Here is a 25,032-nt window from a genome sequence, read left to right as displayed (position 1 = left end):
TAAAAGGTCACAGGTGGATGGTGGAAAGGGAAGTTCTTTGTTTTTAGGTCAATTATGGATTTACTGTATTTGCCTCAGTTTGTTATTATTAATAATAGTATTAATGTGTTTTTATTATTATTATGTTTGTTGTTCTGTAATGTGATTTGCATTTTTATTACCAGCAAATGCAAATATTTCTGTTTTCATATTAACATGATGCTGTAGCAGTAATTTTCTGATCTTGTTGCTTGTGGAATAAATAATTATGCATATGTTGTCAATATTTACATTTCCACTGTTTAATTTAATTCTAATGGAAGTCCCTGGGCGTTACGAGTAGCTTCTAATAGAAGACAAATGATTAAAGCTTTCTCCGTAATAACTCCGCACAACTTGCTGTACTGTAATCTAATGCAGCATTTCAGTGTTTACAGAGTAAGGAAACTTTGATCACTTCTATTGTTGATTTAATTTGCTGATGTAATTTTTCAAACCCTCTTTTAAGAACATTCCTCTGATACGTTTTATTAGTTTTGGAGCTAAATAAAACAGTTGTGTTCCTGCATTGTAAATATACTCCATGAGTGAGTGAAACAGCTTGGGCTTGTTTTATAATAATTCCCTCACACCATCCGCTCTGTACAGTGGTTCCTTTGTGTTGTATGGTGAGTGTGTGTGTGTGTGAGTGTGTGTGTGTGTGTGTGTGTGTGTGTGTTTGGCATGCAGTACCAGGCTGGGTCAAAGCAGCTTAGTTCCGATCTGTTGGGTGACCTGCCCGAGCCTCGCCGGCCTCACTGACCCGCATGATTTCATTAAAGTGAGGTGAGGCACATGGCCTCTGTGCACACACAGTCCCAGACACACATGGAGGTATAGCTCACATGTTCATAAATGGATCTAAGGCATACACTCTAGCAGATGTCTACTATATAGGAGTTTACACATACATGATAAACAAGTCAGTCAGGATAATTGCAAATACATGAAATGGTTCTATGAACATTGTATTGACAAAAACAAGTTGTATTTGTGAAATTTTAAACATTTTACAGACATGACAGCAGGATTCATTTCTAAAATATTTTTGAAAATGCAAGGTGGAAATGACATGATTCAACAAACTAACTAAGTGCTTATCCATCCGGAACTGCATTGTGAAATACACAAGAAGATGACTGTATTTCTGAAATCCTTAATATTAATTGTTTTGGGTTCATTGTACTGCTGACCAGCACAGCTTCTCAAATTAAAGAGACAACACAGATTTCAGATCTTTCCATACCATGCCATGGATTCTGAAGCAAAAAACACAAATGTAATCCTAATTAGCAACTGAGCATTAAGGTAAATTAAGTAATTAACGTAAATAAAAGGTGCTAGTATAACAATACAAAGCAACAAACAAGCTGTCAGGAAACAGACTAATCTCGTAAACGCAAGCGAGTTGCAACTAATGTCATTGTAAACATCCTGGAAAAACATTCCTAGAAATGATGAATTTAACTGTCGAGAACAGGAACATATTGCTCGTCAGTCTAAGAGCAAGTCAGATTTCACATAGATGACTGTAAAAATCTGATTTTACTTGTTACTGATTAACAAAAATTTGAACAATAAAATAGATTGTGCAGTTTGCCGTGAAGGCACTGTAACATTCACTTAAATACAAAATAGATAAAATCCCATAGACACTCTGCTCGTATGTGTGCATGTGTTGAGGGTGGTGGCGTACTGAATACAATCACTAGATGGCGATCTAGGTTAAAGCAGTGTGTTGTTGGTAAGCCTTGGATGGCAGGAGCACAGCGCTTGTCAGCAGCGGCAAGTGATCTTCCTCATTGACGTGTACACAGTTATAGCATGTAGAGCTGTGGAGTATGGAATAGGATTTGGTTTCACTTTTCCTGGGATTGAGGATTTTCTTTCATGCTATTGAGGGATGCACGTTCAGAGGCTGAAAGCACAAAAACAACACTGCTCAAAGATTCAGAGCAAATGTATCACCCTGGGTGAGATCACACCACAGCTAATATCTGATTCTTAATTAGGTAAGATTGTGTTTTGACCCCAGCTAGTCCAATTAGGCTTAAGCAAGATCAGGGTGGCACATTCATGTCTGAGTTTTCATTTAATTTGTTTGTTTGTAATAAGACAAGTAGTGATTGAAACATGGTGATGACACACATGAATTAAAAATAAATTTGTGTTGGGAAGATGGGGGATGATGGTAAACCATGTTTCAAAATTTAGTGGTAAATAAATCCTTTTAATCCCCAAGATACCATCCTGGAAAGTGATTGTACTCACAGAATGAGGTGTTCCTATTGGCACTGCTGTCGTATTTAACAAAGTGCAAAATTGTTTTAACTAAATACAGCCGATAACTGCTTTACCACTATATTTTCAGGCCATGTCTGAATTCCTCAGAGTAGGAAATCTCATTGGTTGAGTTTACACCTGAGTGGGTGGAGCTACAGGTGTTTGTAACCGATTGCAATGTATTCATTAGAGCCTCTCAGCAGAATGTATTTGTTGTATTTGTTGCTTAAAAGCAGGTACGTTTGGATCTTTGTGATGCTAACAGTTACTTACAGTGGCCTTGTGCTTGTTCTCTCTTATGCAGCTTATGAGTTATTAGAGAGCAAGCAGGTTAGCTAGCTCATTAGCTTAAATAGATAAAGGTGAATGACAGAACAGCTTAACAAGCTAATGAGCAAATACTGAAAATAGATATTTCTAATTAGCACATGACCACAACTTGAGCCATGCTGACTCTTGTTGGTCACTCTTATGTGTAACTCTTATGTTTAGTCTATCAAAAAAGGCTAGTTCTATGGATGCATATTGTGACCAGCCCTACATTATTACGTGTTTAAAACAACAGAAAAGGCAGCGAGATGGATAAAGTGTCAGCTGTAATGAATGCAGAGTCCAGAAACAAGCCCTGTAGCTCTGTCAGATGTTTCCAGTTAAACTGACACTCTTGTCTGTAACATATGATGAAGAAAAACATGGGAGAGGCACTAAATCAAGAGAGAGAGAGTAGAGCAAAGAAAACACTAGGAGAGAGACTATGTTTAAGGCCAGAGAATCAAAGCCCTTTAATTTGCATAACCTGCATACATGCATTTACAATATACACACGCATACATCCCATCATTGTAGTATCTCATCTTCTTCTCCGCCTCTTTCCAATCTTCCTCGTCTTCTTTACATCAACTTTTTTTTCAGCCTTTTCTTGTATTTTCTCCTCTCTCCTCCTGCTCTTGACGAACGCAAGTTGTCATTCTCTCACCATAATAGTGCTTCTGTGCCTTCATGTTGCTGGTTGTTTGCTTGAAACGTAATCTGCAGATGTAACAGAGGAAGAAATTGAGTCTAACAAATGGCTTGAAAGACTCACGTGGCATATCAAGCCCAAACCAACAAAGGCAGACAAAACGCCCGTCTTTTTTCCTTCCCCCAATATCTGAAGTTGATATTTTCAACAGAATAGTGCGCGGCTGATGTTCCCTGAATAAAGAATGCTACGTTCACTGCTGTTGTGTTGTGTTACGCTGTCATTCTGACTTGAATGGGAGAGTTGAGGCCCATTTGTTTGGTTTAGCTGCGGAGTAGAAATGGGTTTGTTTGATTAACATTTTGCTTGCGCATGTCAGTTTGAAGCAGTGTCATTTCTATGGGGAAATGAAAAAGGCTGAAGAAGCTGTGTAAACTATAGAAAGACATCTATCTATCTATCTATCTATCTATCTATCTATCTATCTATCTATCTATCTATCTATCTATGTCTATCTATCTATCTATCTATCTATCTATCTATCTATCTATCTATCTATCTATCTATCTATCTATCTATCGTTCGTAAAATAAAATGGCTTTTGGTTACAATGGACACATGAAATCTGATATTAGCCTAACAGCAACTGTGATTATGGTTATTACAGCAAACCATGACCCACACATTACTAAACATTACCTGTGGTGTGTGTGTGTGTGTGTGTGTGTGTGTGTGTGTGTGTGTGTGTGTGTGTGTGTGCGCACACGCGCTCAAACTAGATCATAGGCTACTGCAATGGGTATAATCTCTTGGTTTCACTAATGGGCAGTGATAACAATGTTTTTGAAATCTCAAAATTGCCTCCCAGTTCACAAAAATCACATTATACTTCCATGTAGTGTCCTGGGCTGCAAGCTTGCAGCTTAGGCAGGTACTATCTCTAATCTCTTGTAATGTACTGTAATGTTGGACACCATAAAAGGCCTGTTTCATGGCAAAAAATAGTAAATTGCATGTTGGTAGGAATTGTCCATTGCATTGTAGCAATGCCTGGACATAATTTGGCCTGTATGAAAACAAAGATACAGCTAATACCACCATTAAGCAGAATCATTGCACATATGATTTGTGCAATTTCTCCTAAAACAAAGACTTTGTTTCTTTAGGTTGCAGCTTGGTTCTCACTGTCTCTGCTATACATTAAACACCAGCTGTTTCTTTCACAGAGTCTAATGTCACAGAAGTATCGCTCTTTTCTCTTTCTCTGTGTGAGCTCGCTAACTGCAGTTATCTATACATAAACCTGTCCCCTTGTCTGTTACACAGGGACTTTCTTCTCGTCTCTTTTCCACCCGTCTTAATTTGCTGTATTCGTAATAACGAGCGATGTCACGTGCTGCATATTGCTGCATGAGGTGATCCTGCATCGTTGTTGTTGTTGAGGATTTTTAACTGCTGTTGTTAACAGATGGATTCCACTTCATTTATGATCATTGTTTTTTGTGATGTCTTTACCTCTTTGTGCGTAGGGATTAATACTGAACAATATGGGATAATAAACATTACAGCATTGCAAATGAAATGTACAATGAAAAAGTATCTGGCTAACGTAAATGTTTTATACGCTGTGTGAACAGCTAGTTTTGTGCATCGTCCATATTTACAAGATCACTATATGTTTATCTTAGTAAACAAAGTGCAGAGCAGTTCCCAGTCAAAACACCATAGAGAGCAAAACAGAATGTGTCTGTGTAAACACTTTAGTCTTCCTGCTTATACTGCTGGGCAGGAAAAACTGTAATAATGCATCATAATGCATTTGTTGATTATATTTAAATGATAAATGAATGCGTAGAACAGAACCATATTCATGTTACTCATCATGATTTTATGTCATGATGGTTTAAAAAGTGTCTGAACTCAGTGAAAATCATTTTAAATATCTGCATACATATTAGCCATCACACAAAAAATATTATCTCTACTATTTTATAGTCATCAGCATTTTTATCTGATAACATTTTGGTAGGCTGCTCCTTTGACCCATGAATTTCAATAGCCAGTGGGGCGGAGGATGCAGAATGCTGCCTTTAATGACTGGCTGACTGTGCAACAAGCTAAGTCTTTAAGGGTTCACTTAAAGGTACAGTGCAGCCGACTGTCTCACTGCAAAGAGACCTTTACTCTCAGCACTGACGTTTGAATGTTGAAAAATAAAAGGCTCCTACAAACTGACCAGTGTATTAGTAAAATACAGAAAAATAACCTGATGTGATTGCTAAAGCTTTTAAAGAACCAAGAGATCCACTAATATCTGCTCTTTAAAGGCATGATGAATGTTGTGGCAAAACCCGTTGGATGAGCAATAAAGAGAGTGCAGACTGATTGTCTTTTCTGAATATATATAGCAAACCACAATAGAACACAATCGATCAGAGTCTTCCCAGTTGTTCCCCAGTTGCTCAGCTCCTATTAGGCTGAGGCCGCTACTTATACAGACATGCAGAGTAAATGCAAATAGTCATTCACATCATCAGATCATTCAGTCAGTACTTTCCTACTGTTCTACAAAGTGATTTCCTAATAAATAAGCTAAATAAGCTAAAACTCTATATTCTCATTCGACGGTTAACCCTCCATCCTGGGCCTGCTCTCTTATACTGGTCCCTTCCTCACACCTGGTGTCCTTAGGACCCTTTCTCCCAGATACTCCTCACCAACATCCTTGAGAACACTGTGTCTCTTAGTGTCAGACTGTACTGGGTCAGGAAGAACATAAACATCAGATATGATTATGAAAACACATGAGTCTTAGTGAACTCTGTGAATCAACCTGTGAATGAAAACCTGTGAAACCTGAAAAACCAAGAATACAGTAAGAAACAATAAAAATCATAATCAGTAAGAATAATCAATCATTGAAACTAAATTTTCCATTATAATGAAACACGCTGCAATAATATATTGTAATATATTAGAAATATTTGCTGTTTTAACTGCCTTGAATTGCATTTGTCTCATATTTGATTCTTCTTTAATACTGAGAAAACGTATTTGAATGACAGTGAAATCCTTTACCTTGACCTCACTTCAGAGATCAATAAAGTTAATTTAAATTCTGGTTTAGATAAAGTTTAGACCTCTTCCTAAACAGCAGCATGTTTAGCCCCAACACTGTACCTAGTTTCCTTTTCAAATACACAATAATCTGTAAGATGGCAATGGGGTGACCCTCTTCTTGCACCTCCAGGACCTCTTGACCGACTCCCCCGCCCGTAACCCAACGTGCACGGTGGGGATCGTCCGCGACCCTCTACTCCTCATTAACCTCATCTAATTAGATGGCAGGAAAGTCCATTGTTTGCCCTAATGAAGCCTCAATGGAAAGACAGGGCCTCGCCTGGCTCTTCTGACACTGCTGTGAAATTACAATCCCTTCCCCACCACCCCCTATCTCACCCCGCCGGCTTGATTTCTCCCCCTCCTCTTTCTGTTGGATTTGTGTTTCTTGGAGAGCCACGATTGAAGTCGAAGGTTCAGGAAGATTGCAACACAGTGGCAGAAATAGACAAGCAAGCAATGAAGATGATACAGTAACTCCACGCATTCCCACACTCCTAATTTTAGTTCAGCAGCAGAGCCCAGGGTAGCTTTAGCTCTGCTTAGCGCCCCCAGTATGGATCCCGTCCACTAATTACTTGAGCTGACGTGGTTCGCTGAAATTTAAGTACCACCTCAATCCCATTATCTTCCATCCCTACAGCTAGCCCCTGTCGCCTGGGCCCTTTGTAGTGGAGGAGCAGAGGCTGCGAGGTTATTGATACAGGCCTGCCTTGAAGATAAGACCCACAGCGGTGTACAGGAGCTTTGCTACTGTACCGTGTGGCTGGTAAGGGAGGTGAATGGCCTTGGATCAGCGCCGGAAGGGGAAACAAAGAGCACTGGAAGGGCTGTGGGTGTGTGTGCATACACCTATGTGAGAAAATCAAAGGCTGCGACAGCAGAACAAGGTGGTGATTGGGGGGTTAAAATTGGATGGGGTAGTTGGAAAGATTATTCCCCCTCCAGTATTTTTCTCTTTTTTTTCGGGGTTGGGGGGGTGGGGGTTTCGCTCTCTGCTCACCCCACAGCGACTAATTACAATTCACATGTCACACACTCCACACATAATAAGAGTTAGGAAACAGAATTAGAATATTCCAAAGGCCTGCAGGGGGTGTCATCTCGGGAGAAAGAGGAGAAAGTGTGTCTCTTTTTTTGCAAGAGGGGGGAGAAAAACAGGGTGAGGAGGAAAGAATAGACAGTGCATGTATTTATGTGCCAGGGTATGTGCATAGTGGTGGTGTTTGTAAGGGGAGGTGGGTGAGTGGCTTGAGGGCAGAAGAGGTAGTGATAGAGGGAGTGCAAAAATCTACTACGCTCCCATGCTGTGCATTCCTGCCTCCCCTCCCTCCCTCTCGCCGTCCCATCGATATGCTCGACACCCCTCTCTCTTCGCACGTTGGGTGTCGCTGGCTTGGCATGCTGCTATGGCTGCCTGTTAGGGTGGTGGTGATGGAGTTTTTGAGGGAGGTGGAGGGCAACTGAGTGACATCTGCTCTACTGAGGCGAGGGGCAGGCGGACTACTGGCTTCGGCGGCTGCCGTGGCGTAGGCGCTGGCATGAGGCTGGTTGGGTACAGCAGGGGTGGCGGCACCGGCAGCAGGCGGTGGATGGCCTTAACGGAGAACCGTTTGCTCAAACAGCATGACATCTCCTGGAATGAAAGCACACACACACACACACACACACACACCCTCACACACACACACACACACACACACACACACATTCCTGGCAACACGCACCCATCTATGCTTCCATGCACACAAACTGACATTCTGTCCTCCTCCTCTTGCTCTGTCACTTCCCTCTACTTGACTACTTCTCACCTCACTCTTCAGGTTTTTTCAAAGCCGCCATGTCCAGCCCAGAATTGCCATTCAAAGGCGTTTTCATCTGCAGTCTACTAGCGTGGACAGTGTCAGCGCGACACCAGGATTCATTTATGTTCCCAATTACTTTCCCTGCCGACTAGTCCCTTCCATCTCTACCTGTCTTTTTGTCTTTTATCCTCTTTCTCGTCAGGTTTCCCTAAACCAAACACTGTTAATGAACCATGAAGCTGACATCTGCAAGAAAGCAACAACTACATTAGTGTGAGCGACGGCAACATCCCAAATCTCTGCCTTGTCACCTGCCACCTCCCAAAGAGAATACCTAAGTGAACAGGACAAGAAAAGGGGACAGGAAGGTGAAAGCACCTTGAAGGTTTGAGGTTTAGAAACTTACAGTGGGTTGAGGTAACTAGTGCTGTACTTTGGTTGCTATTAAAGCTTAGCTGGTTTTTGAAAGTATGTATAAAAGTTATTAATAAATAGTAATTTCCATTGGAGGACAATGAATTCAGGTAACCTGGGGGTGATGGAAGAGAAAAAAAACAAGATGAGTGACGTTTATTAGATTGTATCTAAATGAATCTACCACTCTCCTCTGTCTTTCTCTCAGAAGTTGTTTCTCTCCTCTTTCATATCGCTGCTGTTGTCGAGGCACTGTGACGCTGATGCGGTGTAAATTGATTTCCCGGAAGATGTGATGGATGAATAGAGAATGAACATCTTCATCGCTGACCCCAGCGCCGATTGCTTCTCCCCCTGCCCGCTCTGATGATTGACAAGGCTGCTAACGAGTGCCGTCGCCGGTCGTGTTATAATTTCGCTATGTTGAAAACAGCCGAGACTCGGTCCCAAGGTAATGAGCTTCTGGAAGAGAGGGAGGAGAAAGGAGAGGAGAGGCTCACCCCAGGAGAGGTGAAATAAAAGAGTGGGAGTAAATAAAAAAAAGGAGACAAAGCACATGAAAGTAGATTAGAAAGAAGTTGAGGTTATCATCGACTTGAGAGGGGCCGTTTCATTGTTTATCTGCTGTCTTGATGGATGTCTTTCAAGTTGGGGTTTCTTAGCTGCAATGTATTCATTTCTTAAATGCTGAGAGGCAAGAAATTTCAAAGTCTCCATAAAAAGTGATATTTGCATTAAAAGTATTTGATGTAAAAGTGCTGCATAGTGCAGATTGTGAACCTGAGCGTGCATGTGTGTAGACATTCGAGCACTAGTGTGTGTTTTTAAAGCAGATTCTGCGCCTGGATGCGTTTGTGTTAGTGTAATTGTTTGTGTATGCGTGTTGGGATGTGTAATTTATTCCTCCATGTGGGGGCTGAGGGCAGGTCTCTGTGTTTATTTGGATGATTAGGAGGTGACAATATGTTGCTGATGATCAGGTTTATAATCAGCTACCATCACAGATTATTCTAACCTTGATTAAAGACCTGCAGTCTCCCTATCATCTCCCAGCTCAGCCTAACAAGATAGGACGACGCTCTGATTAATGCCAGAGAGAACCTAGTCATGACACAAAGGACAGGTCTACATCACCGCAGGAGGACTTGGGGAAACTGTCACGCACTATACTTTGCTGCCTTTCTGATTTGTCTGTTTAATACAGGACCTTTGTCTTAATTATTTTTCTTTTAGAAATTAATCCATGTGAGACTGATTCAGTTTTCATTATGGCAATAATAAGGACGGCGTTGTTGACGTCGGCTGTGATTAGATATCAAAAGAAACATTGTGCCAGAATGTTACTGCTGTGCCTCCATCTGCTAATGCAACCGCCATCTCTCCCATTTCAGAATAAGTCATAAACTCCATCGACAAACTTTCTTTTGTCTTTGCTGACAGTAAGTAGTGTGACGTGAGCACGTGTGTGTGTTTCTGCGGGGGTTTTTGTTTTCCTGGCAGAGCATTTGATTCATTCTGCTGTAAGGTGTTGTTGAGAGGTCCCGGAGGTGTGTAGGAGAGGACTGAATGAATGATTCGTTCTCACAGGTTGTCAGATGATGATGATGATGATGATGATGAAGGCATTGATACAGAATCTCTGGCACTCATTCGGCTGGAGGCAGACGCAGCAGCCTTTGGCCTTTGATTCAGTTCAGCATTAAACAGCGCGGCCTGGCCTCTTGCTTTCTCTCTAGCCCTCCTCCGCCATAGTGGGATCATCACATACTGTTGGCGAAAACAAACCTCCAGTTTAGCAGCAGTGTCATGCCGAGGAGGAGGTTCAGTGATCCACAATCATTACTAAGCTAAAGCTGCCTACTGTTTTTGTCCCTGAATTACAATTAAGGTCAAGTCTTTTGTATCGCACTTTGACTTTGGGATGGAAAACTGAATGTTCTGAAATAACTGCAGTAACTATATCAAAACTGGGATTAATTGATGTCTCCACTAATAAATTTCCATATTTACTTGACATTCCAAACTACATATCGACAGGAAGGCCTCTACTCTGCTGCTTTTCCTCATTTGGGTTAAAGTAGTTGGTATTATTAGCCAATCAGGGTGATACATTGGCTTATTTTAATTAACCACAAATGCTCAAACATGATTTTGAATTTTAGAAGTTTATTATAGAAGATGAAGAAATTCTGGTGCTTCAGAAATCCTATTTCCTAGTAAAACATTTATCCCTGTGAGGACTCATCAGAATCATCATTAACTTAAACTAAAATGTAAGATCTCCTCACAATTGTAAATATTATAATAATAAACAGTATTTTATAAATAGTTCAGAATTTAATCATGATTCGGATGTAAATTGTACCGTGATCCAAATGTGAACATTTACATCTAATATTACAACATAACAAATGTACTTTGTTAAAAGAACTTTTCTCCATGTAAAAGATACTTATGGTCATATCCTGCCCTCTAAGCTTAATAATCATTATCAACCTTGACTGGAGTGTGCTGTAATGGACTCTATTTGTCCGAAATGTTCTTGTATCCAGGTGCTCTTTGGTGCCTTATGTGGCGCCACACTGTGCTGTGGGACAGTCTAAATGGAGCAGGTCCAACCACTGATTGTCCCTCTCCTCTTTGATATTAAAGGCATTCTGGTGAGAATAATTTGTGTTTAGTGCCCTGCTGTGGATAGAGCCGTCCTGTTTGACCAACGAAGCTGACCTAATTCATCCTCTCCAAGTGTGTGTGTGTGTGTGTGTGTGTGTGTGTGTGTGCACTTGTATTTGTACTAAATGCAGAATAGCTGTTGTGACTAGCTGGCCGCACACAGAGCCTTGTTGTTGTTGCTCAGAGAGCCTGTGTGCACGTTTGAGGGCCACTGAGTATGTGACCTCTTCTCTAGCATCCCCAAAGCAGTAGCTCAGCGGGCGGGTAATTCATGCCAAACCCGACTGCCCCGCTGTTCGGAGCACGTGCCCTCAGTGAGCGCCCTCCCCCACGTGCCCCCTGACCCATGTCTCCGTGGCGATGGGGTGTCCCATCACAGGGAGCACCTGGCACCTGGCCACCCCCTCATTGCTTCTTCTCTTCTTTCATTCTCAATCCCCTCCTCACAGGCCTCACTGGAGGGGTCCATAATGAAGTTTCACATCTTCATTCAGGAAGCAACAGGAAGTGGTCCAGGCCTGGAGCATGCTCACGCTGCTGCAGTGACACAGTTTGAAGGATATTTCAGTTCTGGGAGTTGTTGCTGCAGGACAGTTTAAAGTGTAAGCTGTCATTTTTTTTGTTTTCTTCTTGTTCAGTGTATGTATCCATATGCAGGGAAGATTTATTACCCTAAAGTGATGAAAATAAACATTTAATGCACTTTTGTGACTCATGGCACTTTCAAAGATAATTTTTTAGATTTCGTTATACAAACCGTGCACTGAGGCCAGTGGTGAGCTTAACAGGGGCTGGCAGGTACAATAAATCTTGTTACCTCTGACCAGAGAATCTGAGCCATTTCCAGTATTTATGTTAAGGTAAGAGCTAGTGGTTGTTGCTTCATTATTAGCATACAGATATGAGAGTGGTGTTAATTTAAGTTAAAGTAACACTGACTGGGTCAGAAGCTTAACCATGTGCTACTATGTTAACGGTCCCCATTCCCCTGTCACCACTTCTCTGAGTTTTTCTTCCTCCCTCTCTTCCTTTTTAACACCTCCTCTAGATATGACATCAGTCAGCCACTGACTCAGCGAATCACTTGGCTCCTGTCTTTTCTCTCTCCTTATTACATGCCAATTAGCCGCACAAAGTGGTATAAAAAGGTGTCTAATGCAATTACCCTAGTTGGGATGTTTTAATAGTGTGCTGGGCCTCAGAGATGTATGTGCCAGCTAGCCGCTGACATTAAATCAATAATCAGCCTGTCACGCCTGCTTGTTAATTCAGCGCTTTGCATTTTATACCCCAACATTGTAAGATTGATTATTGGTAGCAGGGGTTTTGAAGTAGGTCAGGGGGTTTATAATGATATGTGTAATGGAGTATGGGCTGCGTCGCTTTAATTTGCATGGTAGGTGCTAACTGAGATTCCGTCTGTGGTATACTCACAGCCACTAATTTGTTCAGATAAATTACTATAAGAAAGAATTGTTTTTTCTCGTATAAATGAGTGTGTGTGTGTGTGTGTGTGTGTGTGTGTGTGTGCAGAAGAAAGAGAATGAGTCATGACTGAGTGACAGCACTTTGTTTCTGTCTGTATTTTCGCATCCCCACCACAGTCATAATGCATTAGCCAGAATTTATTTCAAAATCATCAGTCTTATTATTCCCTAGAAGAGCAACTCACATCACTTTTCTTCTTTTCTAATTTTTATAAAGGGGAAAAAAGTTTATTGCATTGCTTCTCTTTTTTCTAGTTTCTTCGCTAAAATCAAAATAATGCAAATAGTTGCGCAGCATTCAGAATAAGAACTATATTTGTTTTAACCAAAAAGTGATCAGGAAATGGATTATTGGGTAGTTTTGGCAGTAGTGGAAAAAGTTGTCAAATCCTTTACTTTTAGAAAAGGCCAAGATAACATTACTTTTTGTATCTAGTGTTAAAGCGTGCTCGATGTCTAAGCTCCACTCTTCCTGTTATTTAAAGCAGCCTTTCTGTTAAACATTTGTGGACTATGTGGCTTTTTGGCACAGCTTCGCCTGCTTGCAGGGTGCATGGAGCAAGGTAATTTACTACACCTAAAACCAAAAGCCAAAACCAAAAATGGTTTTAAAAGTTTCAAAAAAAGGTCTATTACAAAAAGAATGTACCTCTGCTGAATGCTAATTGATTATGTTAGCTTTGCCTCGCCTGGGATTCACCTGTGTTTTTAAGAGGCAGGGGATGTTTTTCCTTCTGTTTGGTCTTTTTTAACACAATGCTGGGTACATGTGTACTGTTCAAAATGGCGTAGTCATGCCCATATAAAGCTACATAATAAACGTAGAAAATAAAAGAAAAAACACCCAGGTGTTCCCTTTCCTCCAGCTCCAAAATCCTCAGCATTTATTGATAACTGTGCATCCCTTCTTCTCAAAAACTGAAAGTGAAGAAAAGGTGCAAATGCACTTGTATCATTTATCACTTTATAATTCAAATGGAAGGTGGAAAACTTACCTGCTCAACCTTGGAGGAACAGCATGGAGATCAAGATGAAGCTTTCATGAAAGTGACAGAGTCTCAACACTTTCCTCTGACGCATAAAGTATAAGTTTTGCCTGTGCAATTCAAGGTTGTGAATAATGTGTTTTCAGTAAACATTTTAATTAAAAAACATCCGGATATGGTGTTTCTGAAAATCATGGTGCTGCTCTCTCATCCCCACATTCTGCCCCCCTCCCTTCGAGGCCTAAGTATTTCTACAGCGATGCAATGATGCCTCAGTTTCCTTCAAGGAGATCGTTGAAAGCAGTATTAATCATTGTCTGGTGCTGGCCCACCTTCCCTTGGTGTTTTGCATCCTGCATCGCTTTCAAAGTGTACCTCCAAACTGGGGAGCGTGACAAAGCGGTTCTAAAAGACGTGTGGCGCCAAGCATATGGCAGAGGGGACGGCCGCACTCCAAAGCCAATCCTACAAGGAAGAAGAAGAAAAGGACGGGGTGGTAGAAAGGGTGAATCCAGAAAAGGGATGCAAAAATAGAAGTAACACCTAGTGTTTGTCTTAGACTTTACTTTTTGCCCTTTTCCAACAACTCTTTACTTACTCACTGCATTTATTGGAAATAGTTGGGATTTGCTGTATACAACTAAAATTTCCACACATAAAAACAATTTTACTTTTGCAAAGGAAAAAACAAACAAAAGTAATTGCACCTAATAATTCTATTTTCCACAGCTTTTCTTGCAAGTAGGAGAATTGTCATAATAAAGCAGGGCACTCTGACCTGCATACACACTTTAGTAAATCAAACATTGATTTGGTGCTAAGTACCTGGCGAGTGTTTGCCTTGCAAACAAATGAATGCCTCACCATGTTCCTGTTTCCTGGCTGCCTCTGATTGGTTCTGACAGATATTCAGGCTTTTGGTGGAGTAATTAGAGAGCCTCGGGGTGTGAGCCGAGGAGAGGCCTTCAGAGCTGTGTTACTTCAGTCTTTCCTCTCCCTTACAGGTAATTGCTAGCAGCTGCACAGCCAGGGAACTGAGCCTAAAAGCGCCTTGCATCGATTTCCCTCTTACCCCCCTCTCATCGCTGGCTCCCTGATGCCCCAGATCCCATAGACCACTCAGATGTACCTGATGCTACAACAAGCTGGAGACACTGCTGACAGGTAACTGGACGACTGCAACCAAGTAAACATTACAAATTTTGTTTACCTAAAGTGTCCTAAAGGGGTAAAGCCACAGAGTGAGAGTAAAAAGAGGAAGGAAGAAGCAGTTTCATGTTGTTTTCGTATGAAAGAAAAATGCACTCCCAGCTGTTTCTCTCTAGAGCAAACAAATTCAGTAAGAGAGGACAAGTTTCCTTTGAAAGATGGGATTTTGCCTGGTTACATAAAGGTTAAATGAAACTAGTGTGTCTGATGAAGCGTTTGCCACCACCTACAGCTTTGTCCAGGTCTGTTGAGCTTTGAACCACTTATGTGCTCTGTCAGAGCTCCCTTTGTGATTCTTCTTTAAATCTGCATTCACTTTGTGCGTGTAGTAGATTTCAGGGTGGATAAGTCTATTTTGAGAAAAATGAAATGTTTTCACTCAAAATTAAATAACTCAAAAACCCCTGTTGAGTTTAACTGAGGTCGGTGAATTGGCTAATCCATCCACCCGGTCCACCTCCTCGCCCCGCTTCCCTTAGCAATGCCTCAGTGTCAGCTAATATCTGTTTTTATTCACATATTCTTCGTGTATTCCTCTTCTGGTGGGTGCACAAAGCTTGTTTTTCACAAGACAAGATTCATCATTTACCTGGTTGGCACTTGTGCTTTGTAAAACGTCTAATTCTAGGCAGTGATTTTAGTTATTGTTCACTCTTTCCCCAAGACAGGTCTTGCTTCTAAAGAGGTATTGACAAAGGGATATTTTGTGGTTGAATTACTAATTTTCAAGGTAGTAATTAGTCACATGTACATTTAGACACCTCAGAAATTCACCCCATGAGTAACAAAAGGCATTATGTAGATGAATACACTTTCTCTTTCAACCTGCATGCTGACAGAACCTGCCATTACTGTCCTTCATCCTCATTTTGATGCAGTGTGTATTTTAGCTCAACAGAGAAGAAGAAGGTCAGTTTGGTCAAATGATAATTTATGAATACTATACTGTAAACCACAGAATAATACTACTAATTATGCTCCCGTTGCACAGGAGAACTTACTGTATCTATGCAGTGCCAACATCATCTGAGTTCGTAGCTGACATAACATTTGACAACTCAGAGCTGTCAACCTGTTGGTGGCACAGAGGAAAGTCCAAAAGTAAACTAAAAGTCAATAGGATTCGTCCTGCGGGGATCATAAGTGTCTGTACACCATTTTATGACTGACTGTCGAATAGTTGTTGAGATATTTTAGTCCAGGTCAAAGTGGTGACCCAACTGACTGACATAAAAAGCCAAAAATGACTTCAAATATGCCCTGCAGCAGCTGTTGTATCAGTTCAACATGCAGGCAGATCTTTAAATGCACTACAGATGTATGCATAGTGATCTTGTGGGAGTCATAAGTCCAGTGATTCCTCTGCATAGTGGAATAATGACTAAGGAATATGAGGCCATTTTACAGGTGCACCCTATGGTGCAAGTGATTTTCATTCATGAAGTTTCCATATTTTAAGATGATAATTCCCTGGTTCACACAGCCAAGTGGATTCATGAACAGCAGGAACAAGTCAAATGCCTTTCATGTCCCCCCGAACTGCCACGTCTAATACTGACATCTTACTGAGCCTTTATGGAATCAGATTTCTGGCACAGGTGAACTGGAAGCTTCCCCGCAAACGTTTAATGCTACAGAAAGTTCTCTTAATGACCTGATACATTTATGGACTGATCGGTGTTTCTAGCTTTCCTTCCCTGTATATGCCCACACGTAGCGTGAAGAGGATAGCAGTAGTCTGCTGAGCATTGTTTGGTGACACTGAAGTCTGCCTTAGTGCATTCATCCTGCCAATGACGACCAGATAGAAACTGACAGAATGCACGCCTGATATCCACCAACACCCAAAGACTTGAAGGCAAACGTGGGGATTGTGTTACAGTATTTACATGCTCTGTGATACGACACATCAAAAATATACATTTGCTTGACGGGAAAAAAAAACAACAAACCCTTAAAAAAATTACTTGTCAAAAAAAAGATGACAAGTAAAGACAAAGCTAAATTGGATAACAGAGACTTAAATGACAACAACACATAGACCAGTGTGATATACTGTACCAACAACAAAATACTTAAATGACAAACAAAGGGAATAACATGAAACAGTGTAATGCTTCACCTCACATAAATCCATCAGCACATAAGCCTGAATCCTTGTGGACATGGCAGAAAAGTGGCATTTCATTGTAAAGTTTATTGAAGGCAAAGGCCCATTGCTCAGCTCCATGTAAACCCAGTACAGGGTTAGTATAGATTACATTTCTTATTTAAAACAAAAGATTATTGTTTTGTGTCTGGGAAAGATTGCTGAATGCACTCTTTCTCTTATTTTAATTAACATCGCAGGCGTGTCATAATGTCACCACTTTTCCTTTTTGTCTCCCAGGCGGCACCGCTTCTCTCCTTTATCAAATGTTTTTCTTTGGCAGACCCTTGGTGAGGAAGTCTGTGAAAGGCACAGACAGGGGATTGTCAGGAAGGAAATATTGTAGTAAAATAACAGCAGGGGCAGGTGTTTTGTTTGAGTGGTCCTCTTTGGCATTTCCCAGCCGCTGAAGAACACCACTGCAATTATAAGCAACAATGGCTGCTCAGGCACATGTATAGATTCATTACCTTTAACAACAGGGCTTCTTTCCCCTGATCCTATCAGTGGATCCTTCTTTTCTTTGACTCCCTTTTTTCTTCTTCATTCATGTCCACTAATGTATACATAAAACATAGAACAATAGAAAAGAATAGATAGTCTGCTGGTAACAGCATACAGGCACACTCACATAAATCCACGCCAAACCCTTGTGCAACCAGATGTTCACATCTGTTACGCTGCTGTAAATCCATATAAGACAGGAAGTCATTTCCAGTGGCAGCTCACTGTGCAAGAAGACATCAGTGGCATGTGGCAACAAGTTTAAACCAAGCGAGGCTAGCAGAGGAAAGTTGGGAAACTTTTCATCTTTATTCAGATGTGCTGTGATGCATGGGCACAGCAGCTCAAAGGAACCAATCATGACGAGCCTGTTAATGAGACTCGGTAAAGCTGATTATGAAGCACTGGTTCCCTCTCGATGTTCACCCCCTGAAAATGTGTTTAAGACACAGCACAGTCTTTTCTATGTGAAGTAGAAAGATTCCCTTGTGAAAATATATGATCAAAATACTATGTTGAATTGACTTGACAAGCCATTAATATCCTTCATAAAAATAATAGATTTTTTTGCATATCACTACATAATGAAAACTGATGCAACAGTGGTTAATAAAATAAAAGGTACAATGTTTAGTTCTGAGTCAAAGCAGTACTACAGTACTACATTCAGTTACTAGTAAACTAGACTATGGACCCTTAGCTGAATCAAACAGGATCTCATTATATGGCAGACTGACACTAAGATCTGATCACACGTAGTGTCATAATTACTGCAAAAGAACGAAAATGTGCATTTGATGTATGAAAATGAGCACTGCTTATCATTAATGTTAAACATTTAACCAAAAACAAGCGTTACCCTGTTAAACAGAGGGTTTTCAGTGATGTTCCCTGCTGTTTGAGATTTACATGACCCAATAACAGACAGAGCTCAGTCACATTAATCCCCCGTCCAGGAATCAGAGGTCAATCAGTCAGTCTGTGGAGATGAAACCTCTGGTCCAACATAGCCCTGGAACAGGTGGGATTAGTGATTCGGTTCCAAATGTGGTCACCTGTTATAAAATGTGCACCGTAACAGTATTGTGAAGTTTTCTGGGTAAACAGCGTCATGTTAGCAAGTCCACTTCTAGCACAGTGTTACCCGTCAGCTCAGAAATGAAAGAAACCGCTATATAAGCTTTGATTGACACAAATAGGTTGTCACGTTTAGGTCCTCATCCACTATTTAATACACCAGTGGTACAGGCTATAAATTTATCTCATGACCCATGGACGGTCACTCTGGCAGTGCATTGTGGGAGACAAAGAACAAAGAGCTGCACACCACAAGCAGCCAGCAGATAGCTGTTATCACATCCAACCTCCCTTTTCACTGCCTTCCGGCTACCCAGGGGCACGCTGAAAGGTGAAATGAGTTAAAAAAATAATTAATTTCCTCCTTTCACTGTTTTTTCAAAATAAACACCAGAGGGGGAGTTTAGGGACTGACAGGGCAGAGGGTTAAAACATTCAGATCAGCAGCATAAGATGGCTGGAGATGGCATGATGGAGAGGTGTTTTGGCTTTAAGGGAGGACAGAACTTTGCTGGGCCTGAAGCTGCAGCGTGTGACCACTCTGTAGTACCCTCATCCATCACACAGTCACTTCTTGTACCAAAAACCAAATCTTGGTCTTATCTGTTCTGGTGTCAGATGTGGAGTGTTTCTCCTGAAAGTGAGAGCCTCTGACAGCGCCAAGAGCAGCCGATTCTATTCTGAGAACAAGTTTTTCTCTTTATCTCTGAGGCTTGTTTTCTGGCTGACAGACACACGGTTTGATTGGCAGACACACAGGCAGGTTGATAAACTGTATCCTCCAATTTACCACAATAGTTCAGGATTGAATTCCAGTGGCTTATCATTTTTAACCCAACAATACATACAATATATTAATAAGAAGCACCAATAATGAAATGCAAAGTAGGTGTAATGCATTAATAATAGTCCCCAGAAGAGAGAGAATATTTTACAGCTAATACTTAACAAGTTTTTCCTGTAGTGTAGTACAAATTGCAGTATTTTTTGCAGTATTCTCAGCTGTTTGTTGCCACTGGTTAAAATGTATAATCAAATCAGATACCATTCCCACAGGAATGTTTGTGTATTTGGTGCTGAACTGTTTGTAGTGTAGTTTCATAGAGTTCAGCAAGTTATTTTTTAGTGAATCCATCCCGTCTTCCATATCAGGCAGCGGAGCAGACATACAGACGGGTCATTAGGTCGACACACTGGCAGCTTTCTGTGTCTGTTTATCCTGGAAAGGCAACAAGACAATTGGAAAGTCAGAGGTCAAGCAGCTGTCTGGGGTCAACCCTGCGTCTGGGCAGGGGCCTTTATTTTAACACCAGGAGGTAGTTTAAGAGGCGCTTAAGGAAAAATGATATCTGCTGCGAACATTAAACTGCCCCCAGGGCTTGAACATTTGTGTGACAGGTAATTATTTTCAAGTAAACAAAAAAAACAAAAAAACAAATCACTGTCAGACAATAAAAAAACGGGCTGTATGAAAACCTGAGCAATTAACATACATGTTTAAATTGCTCTGTAACACAATCAGCCATCTCAGGGAGATTTTGAGTCTTAAATGTACATAGTAATTAGTAGTGAAGTCCTGTACAATAGCACAGTTGTAAATTATACTTCCTTAGCCAAACAATACCTTAATGATTGCCACACATTTTCTCCAGCCTCAAAAAACAAACTACGACAATGTGAATAATCACATATTATAATTGCAGACTCAGAATGAAGAGGACTTTTTTTTTTTTTCTTCTTTCTTCACTTTATACCTGCACCGGACGGACGTTACAGTGGTTTATTACCTTTGTGAAGCAGCAGAGGTTTGAGATGAAAAAAATCTTACCGGCACTGAAACCTGATCTTGGATCTGTCCGACCCTTTTTACTGAATCCTTAGTTTGTGAAAAAAATTTTTAAAAAATCAGATTATTTAGATTATTTGTCTCATAATTTGACGATCCAGGAACTACATTAACCTTAGCTTTTTATGGTAATCACTGGAGGCTCAGGGTCAGACTCCTAGTGCCCTGGTAATATTCCTGCGACCCTGAAATGATCATATGTGTAACTGAGGAGTGTTACACCTGTGAGCTAGACAGGTACAGTGGTAGACGAACTGGCAGAGCTTAGACCTGAAGATCATGAGGTCAGCGAGGGCGGCGAGGAGCAGGTGTTGGTTGTCAGTGGCAGCAAATATCTCTAGGCGCTGGTTATCCTACTGTAGGTGATAAAGGCCTGAGATTAGACACGTTTTAATTCCGGAGCTGTATTCACTGACGAGCTCTCACTCGTACTGTTTTAAATGTGGGGATCCTTGAAATAGTGCTGCTGTCATGTTTCTCCAGGATGGATGTCAGCATGCATCTGGGCTGTGATGGCACATGGTTAAAGTGTTACTCTAAGCATTTTTAAAGTTGATCTTCCACTACTTTTTTCTTCCTTTTTACTGCCTGAATCTGACAAAATAATCTTGCTTGCCAGGGAATACAGTGACAAAACAATCCAACAGATTCAAAACACAAACGCCCAAAGCACTGAAATAGGTAATTATGTGATGAAACAAAAATCAAAAACATCCTGTCCAACAGTTTCGACGTTACCTTGACTGTTGCTTTACATCATCGCCTCCTTGTTTACCTTTCCTGGCATGTGGTGCTGCATAAAGTCATGCAAAAAAAATAACCAGTGAACGGTTAGGAATTACAAATTATACACATGTAATGAGGGATTGAATGCTGTGTTTAATAAACCTTGCTCTGGGTGCTGATTATTGAAGTGTGTGCCCTGTAAAGAAGGATTGTGTGGGTGAACCACTGGCAAGCAGAATGTAATTAGCTCAAATAATATTTCATCAGAGGCAATTAGAGTGATTGACAAAAGGTTTCAGGTCCAAGCTGGGAGTTATGTTTTCAGACTCACTGGTCAAGGATGGTGGAGAATGGTGGCGTTAGTTGAAGTGTGGACGTTTATGTTAGACAGCTTTTCCACCTCCAGCCAAGTGTTTTAGCGGAGGCTGGTGTAAGTTCAGCTTTGAGTCTTTCCTGTAGCTCCATATGATGAGGAAAAACATTCCCTGTGACCACTAAGTGCCCCCCAAAAAAAAGCAATTATTTGTTCTCACTGAACGAAGCACACCAGCAGTGCAAACAGCCCTGTCTCTTACCCACATATGATAGGCAGAGGGCTGTTTGCAGAGTTGACTTTAAGTCCTGAAAAGCAGTGTCTGTATGACAACCTGTCAGTCATTACCTGTGGCAGCCTGCCTGGTGCAGTGCTCTTACACTCTGCCAACACTGCTGGTTCAAACTGTTCTGTGCTGCTACTTTGTCCTGACAGAGAAATCTGTCATTTTGCTCACAGCCTGCTCCTGTTGAACTTTTATTTTCAGCTTCTCTTTCTGTGTGTTAGCCCCTGTTGCTTTTTCTGCTAGAGATTTTTAACCCAGTTAATCCAAACACCTTTTCAACTAACAACATTGAGCAACACACTGTGAACTGTTCCTATCAGTTACTATCAATCTTTGCTGGCCAATTACAACCCAGTGACAACATTATCACTTCAAAAACAGACAAAAAGAGAACGGGAAAGAAAGAGAGGGAGGAAGGGAAGTATAGAGGGGAAAGATCCAGCCTGTAATTAGTGGTCCTAACTGGAAGAGAGAACAGGGGGCCACATGGTTAGGGCATCTGTGGCTGAGCACACACACACATACACATGGTCCCGCTGGCGTCTGGGAGTCCGGTGGTGTCAGCCCTATTCTGGGCCAGCGGCCAGCGCCTCTGTCCCTGTCATGTGGGCCCGTTAATGAGGAAGTCACATATGGACTAGGGACCCTCGTTAGGCAGGCGGGCAGGGAGACACACACACACACACACACACCATAATGTGGGAGGAAACACACACAAACAGGTGCAGGTGAGGGCACACGCACAGATTGATGGACACGAGGCAACACAAGCAAGCTGGGAGCAGAGAAAGAACATGCTGTCATGGACGACATGAGGGCAGCACCAGACGGGCCTCACACACACACACACGCACACACACACACGCACACACACGCACACACACACACACACACACACACACACACACACAGTCACTCACTCCTGTAAGTCTGTCTCACCAGCACTCACTCAAACACACACACTATTACAGACCTCAGAGCAGCACAGTCTCCTTGTTGTTAATGAACTGCACTGACTAGTGCGTCATGCTGAGAGTGGACCAGCTACTGTACTTTAGGGAGGGCAGTTGGATCAAGTAGCTGGATATTTTAAATCCACCAAGCAAATTAAAATAGTTCCAGGTTAATATAAATGTTTGTTAAAGTCATTATCTTCTGACTTACGCAAATAAATGTGCTCCAGTGTTACCAAAGGTGTGCACCCATTTGTCGAAAGCTTCTAATACTGTGGCTTAAATATGAGTCATAGATATATCAGGTTTGTCCTTTTGACCAAGGTTCATCATTTATATTTTAACATTTTTCATTAAAAACATCCACATTTTACTTTTAGGGATTTTTTCTTTTTTTTTCAAAGCTTGAATTTTTCATTTTATTATAGTTGATTTTATCTTTGAAGATAATTTCTATTAATTTTCAGCTTAACGTTTGTAAGAGTTACTGAACACGGGCAGCAACGGCAGAGCAAGATACCTGCAGTAAAAACTGTGCTGCCCATGTGGTTTGACAGCCGCGTGAGCTCTGTGTAGAAATGTTGCAGCGGTGAGCATGTTGTGCCAAAGATGCCACCAAAAGTGCAAAGTAAATGATAGATTGACACCTCAAAATGGCAACAACCTGTTTGAGTAGTGCTGGGACCGTTTTTTAGACGGTTCAGTGAGACTTGGAAGTGGGGAAAGGACACAAGGGGAACGACGGCTCAGCTGCTGCCCATCCCTTTGGTCCTGCCTTAGCCCTGCTGTGTGAGTGTGTATGGTAAAAGGAGGGGTGGTGAAGGCATCATGGGGGCAACGCTCTTTCACACGGGCCTCTCACCAGCTGTCACCCTCAGCACACCGCTGAATGGGGCCTGTCACTCTGCCGGCCCCGTTGGGATTTAACTGGTCAGGAGAGAGAGAGAGGAGAGAGGATGGAGGGAGTGGAGGTGGGAAAAGAGGATGGAGGGCGGGTGGGGTAGAGAGAAAAATTAAATACAAAAGCAGCTCAGAAAAAGCTGGAGAGCAGGGATTAGGGCGCACATGTGTAGAAGACACCAATGCATCTTACACTAACTTCAACCTTAGCCCCTTCCCCTTCTGTCCCCCCTCCTTCAAAGCCCAGGATTAGAGATCTCGGGTGAGAAGACTAGAAACATATAGGCCCTGGTCTCCCCATCAGCTACTCGCGGGTTATTATCCACGTAGCCCCTTTAGCTTATTACCAGCCTCATCCTGCTATTTATCAGCCCTTTGTGTCATATTTTTTCTGCATTTGCCCTAAGTTAAGATGTGGATCAGATGGGTTTAGGAGACTTGGTGGGGGAGGAAGGGTGTGAGTGTGCTTGCCACATCTGCTCACTGCCAGTTTTTCACAACAAGGGCTGAGAAGGAAAACACAGAGGTCACTATGAAATCTGCACATGCCTGGCTCAACCTCTCTCTTTGTTATTCGTCTGTGTCTGCTTGTTTGTAGGGGACGATGCAGTAAGAGGCCGGTCTCCACTCAGACGAAGTCCTCGTTTCTGCAGACCTGAAGGGGGGTGAAAACGGGAGGTGGGTGCTGTTCCCTGCTGATACTGCTGCTGTTACAGTCCTTCCTCCCTCTGTCCCTGTCTCTCTCTCACCCTCACACACATTCAAATTCAAATTAGCTTTATTGGCATGACCATGAGTACAGTATTTACAAACAAGGTTGTTTGTGGGTTAAAATGCAATTATAATTCTTCAGAATGCAAAAAGGAAATGTGATGCTGGACTACACTGAAAGATAAACTATTTCCTTGTAAGCAAATCGTGAAAACTGGGAGTGACACAATATAATTGAATGTTGAATGAATAGTTGTGTGAACTATAGAAGAAATTGAGATGAGATAGTTTTGTTTGCTGCTTCTGTAGCAATGTCAGGTTTCTGTGGTTTCTGAGATTTGTTTTTGCAAAGACCTGTTTCTGTCCGTGTACAAGCTGCAGTGCAGCACGGCATGTTGCTCTGTCTCCTCTGGCTTGGCAGTTCTGATTTTGTCTAGTAATCTCAAGTTGTGGTCACTGGATACTAAATATCCTGGCAGTGAACTATTTGGAGCACATATGAAGGAGTGGGTGCACTTTTTTAGGACAATGCTTTGTCCTACACTGCTGCTTTAGGAATCTGTAGGCAACGAAGTGACCAAATCTTGGTCAGATAGCAACTTTTTTCATAT

General features: G+C 41.6%; 1 long non-coding RNA gene across 1 annotated transcript in view; it reads left to right on the top strand.

Annotated features, from left to right (window-relative positions):
- LOC113127375 (uncharacterized) overlaps window positions 1-24,388 on the top strand; it is a 46,406-nt gene extending 22,018 nt beyond the window's left edge. Inside the window, exons 3-4 of the long non-coding RNA XR_003295415.1 lie at window positions 14,752-14,911; window positions 24,309-24,388. This is a non-coding gene — a long non-coding RNA (uncharacterized LOC113127375). The remainder of the gene's footprint in view (window positions 1-14,751; window positions 14,912-24,308) is intronic.
- The last annotated feature ends 644 nt before the right edge of the window (window positions 24,389-25,032 follow it).

Source organism: Mastacembelus armatus, chromosome 2 (assembly GCF_900324485.2).
Source record: "Mastacembelus armatus chromosome 2, fMasArm1.2, whole genome shotgun sequence".
Taxonomy (NCBI): Eukaryota; Metazoa; Chordata; class Actinopteri; order Synbranchiformes; family Mastacembelidae; genus Mastacembelus; species Mastacembelus armatus.
Note: the sequence above shows the minus strand (reverse complement) of the source record. Positions and strands in the feature narration are given on the sequence as shown.